Below are 3,962 nucleotides of genomic sequence, written 5' to 3'. Positions count from 1 at the left end.
CCTGTCTGAGTGCTGTCACTTTGGTACTTCGCTCCTCTCGCAAAAGTCTTGGAGATTCCCAACTGTCGCTGCTGGGCTGAAGTTATATGCTTTACTAAGGCTTTGTTTACACGTACATGGTTATTTTGAAAAACTGAGACATTTACCTTCGTTTGCGCCCTTCGTATACACGTAAACGTAGATTTCGCCTCTGAAACCGATTCTTTCTAAAAACTCTGGCCAAAGTGGATATTTTGAAAACCTCCGTTTGCACGCTTGCATGTAAACTGAGACAAATGGATGTTTAGGTAGCCAACGTCACAGTATGTGCCAGAGCTCGCACCTACGTCAAAAGTGCGACCTATGTTTACATGTGACTGCTACGCTGAAGGCTTCCAAGATCACATTTATGTTCGTGCAAACTCATTTCGTGTGTTTGTATTTCCAAATACAGCTGCTCCATTATGTTGAGGAGCAGAGACAAGGGCTTGGAGGTCAGCAATTTTACGCGTATTCGACTTCATGCGGCGCTGCAAGAACCAACAGATGGATGATGTCAACGTACCGCGAGAGCGAGTTGAGAAATTCCATGTAGAGGTATAATCTGAATCGCTTTCGCGGTACTATGACGTCATCGAACACCTACTGCAACAACACCTCCCTCCAACACAAAGAACCAGTCCGCGTCACCACCAGCGGCGCCGGTGATTGGCTTACGTGGGGTTGAGCTTCTCTTGACGGCATATATGCATGGGTACGTGTAAATGAACACTTTTCTGAAAACTGACGTGTGTGCACGATATTATTTTTGAAACCGGAGAGGTTGAAATGTCCGATTATGAAAATAGCCGCCCACGTGTAAACGTAGCCTAACGGTATGTGTGGTGCTCCCAAGTCCGACAAACGCCACATGATAGTTAATTATCACAAGATGTGATTTTAGATAGTGGCATTTCCTCGCTATGATAGTCAGACATATAGGTCTCCAGCCGATCGCGCTAGCCTTCATAAGTATAGTTGGCATGTTTGCCCATTATAGGTAGGCATCTCATTACTGCGGTGATGCGGTTATCGTCACAGCCCTAGTTTCCAGTTTATGACTAACAGACTGTAGGAGCAATATTAGTCTTTTTACTATGGACAGAAACCTATTGCTTTTTATTGTAATATTTATTTCGTGTTATTAATGTCTTCAACAGCAAACTCAAATATTACACAGCTTTTTGAAGGAGAGCCTGGCCATTTAGTCCCCTCAGCCTCTCACTTTCTTGTTGAAAGTGATCTGTTCATGGTGGCGGGGAGAATGGTAGGCCACTCCTTTCTACATGGAGGACCATGCCTGTCGGGACTCAGCCCTGCAGTTATTCATGTCTTGCTTGGTGGGAGTCCTGAAACTGCAACTGTTACAATAGAGGACTGTCCAGAACTGGACATCAAAGAAACAATCGAGCTTGTATGTTTGTTTCGAGAAAAGTTTTTTCTTACACTAAGATTTTATGTACAATGGGGCACCCTTTAATTGTGTATCCATTATCTTTATTGAGTGACATTAATATATGGCTAACTTAAGTTCATCAAATCAAGAGGGAGCGAACCAGATTTTTTAAATTTAGTTTTGTAATACTGTAAATGTATTAGTAGTATATAAAAATCTTGATTTTAGAGCTGCTAAAATCCCAGTAATCTGTAAATGAAATACAGGGAGGCGCTTTTTGGATCCACTATGTAATAGTCATATTCATTACTTTTTGCAAGTGCACATACAGAGGACAAATTAAAGGAAAAAACAACATAAAGTGTTAGTAAGGTGTTGGGCCACCATGTGCTGCCAGAGGCATTGATTCTGCACGTCTCTGAACTCTACTGGAGGAATGAACACCATTCTTAAAGATATTTTCTCATTTTATGTTTTGATGATGGTGGTGGAGAGCGCTGTCTAACACATTGATCAAAAATGTCCCATAGGCGTTCAATTAGGTCATTGTAACCCAGGTTAAAATAAACTAACCACTTGAACCCTACATATTTTAAGTTACAAATGATAAAACAATTAATTTTGTTGGAAAATTAACTACAGTCCAAATGTATGTTTAAAATGGAAGCATAACTTAAGGAAAAAAAATAAAAAAAATTAAATGCAGAAATAATATGGTTACGTATGCGGATATGACGAAAATACGTATGACGTAGTCACGCAACGGATGTAGAGAGAGATGATGCTCGAGTCAGAAACAGGAGTGTGAATCATCAAATGTGCAAAATGGTAAATTCATTGTTTTTTTACCATCAAAAATGCATTGAAAGTGTAACATAGTCTTTGAATATTAATATTGAATGATTGATAGTGTGATTATTGTTGATATTGAAGTGGATGCAAGCTGATATTGAAATCTGATGACCATGAACAGGTGTCTGCTAAAGTGTTTAGTCATCTGACTTGGTGAGTTTATGCCCTTTTGGTTTCTTTTCGCAAGAAAATGTACATTATTTTGTCTTTTATATGTGTGTGTGATGTTTACATGAAGTTTAATTGATCATTTAAGTGTAATGATTTATAGAAAGCGGCATGATAAGTCACGTGTGCTCTCATTGCAAAGCAACGATTGTCATGAAGAACTTTAATGTAGTTTTGAGTGTAATATGTTGTTTAAATGTGTTTTACATGGATGGATGTTCATGATGCTGTTTTATTGGTAAAACAGGTCAGGTTTTTTGATCGGTTTAAAAGTGAAAGTGATCTTTGGCCAACGAGATCTGTGCTACGGAGACAACAAACACTGTGAAAGTGATTTGTGGCTGACGAACTCTGCGTGAGTGGCTGTAAACAGACTCTACGCTAACTTTTAGTCGTTTGGAGCAACAAAAAAACCCTCCGTGACAACGTAATGGCGAGCCAACCCCGAGAGTAACTTGGATCACCATAGCAACAGCTGGACGCGACTTGAGAATACGATAAGTGCATTTAAATATTTTCGTTTTGGACCACGGAACAATTAATCTACGCGTTACATCATATATGGTGACTGTGAAGACGATAGTATATAATTCAAATTATATTTTCATTAAACCATTCAGTTGACCCCTATGGATGAATTCCCCCTCATTTTAGGGGTTGGGTATTTCAGTTTTACCTTTAATTTGTCCCCCATCTGTAGTATCTGGCATTACACATCTTTTCTCTGATCTTATCTTCTAATCAGTTTCCCTCTGTCTTGAAGCTTGAAGGGGGATCCATACTGTCAGATAAGGATAAACAGCGTTTCCAGGATTTGGCCCTTGCCTGGGACCTCCCTTGCCTAACTGAGAAAAACAGGAGATGGCTTTTTGAGAAGCTTTTGATCCATGCTGTGAGTGAAAGTCAAAATAATTTTTTTATCCTGTGAGTGATGGTTTGGTTATAAATGCACATTGCTAAGTTTATAAAAAATATCTGACAAAATTAAATTGTTGCACTTTTTTTCTGAAAAATGTATCCTCAAGTTACAAAAAAATTATTACTGCTTTCCGCTGTCACTCACGTGACGTATTACAAAGCGGCAGACCTAAACACATCGGTTTACTTGGATTTGGAGCGACAATTGTCATACAAAAGAGAGGAAATACGAGCGCCATTGCGGAAAATCCTGGTGGCGAGGGAGAGAGAGAGACGATGCAACAATATTTGTTTTGAAAAAGGCAAGGAAATACTTCTGGTCAGTCTCAATTGGAAGGCTGTAGCCTCCGGAAGTCAAATATGCAGGCTGCATGCGTCATCAAACCTGGTTTATTAAGGTAAACTGAGCATTACATTCACAAAACATAAGCATACTGCAACAATTTATGATTAACTAAGTATAACAGTCAACTTTATAATTGTTAGTATTCTGAAATAAGACAGTCTTGATGATGTATGCAGCTTAGAAATATGCTTCCGGAGGCTGCAACTTTCAGATTGAGAAATGGCTTCTGCAACGAGTTCCACATCAGAAAGTTCTAACATGACT

At 39.2% G+C, this 3,962-nt stretch overlaps 1 long non-coding RNA gene across 1 annotated transcript; it reads left to right on the top strand.

Annotated features, from left to right (window-relative positions):
* Positions 1-1,849: 1,849 nt before the first annotated feature.
* LOC129452688 (uncharacterized) lies at positions 1,850-2,958 on the top strand. Its single transcript, XR_012372671.1, has 2 exons — positions 1,850-2,419; positions 2,682-2,958. It is a non-coding gene; the product is annotated as an uncharacterized lncRNA (long non-coding RNA).
* Positions 2,959-3,962: the final 1,004 nt, after the last annotated feature.

Source organism: Misgurnus anguillicaudatus, chromosome 12, assembly GCF_027580225.2.
Source record: "Misgurnus anguillicaudatus chromosome 12, ASM2758022v2, whole genome shotgun sequence".
NCBI classification, from domain to species: Eukaryota; Metazoa; Chordata; class Actinopteri; order Cypriniformes; family Cobitidae; genus Misgurnus; species Misgurnus anguillicaudatus.
This window is presented reverse-complemented; position numbering and strand designations above follow the sequence as displayed.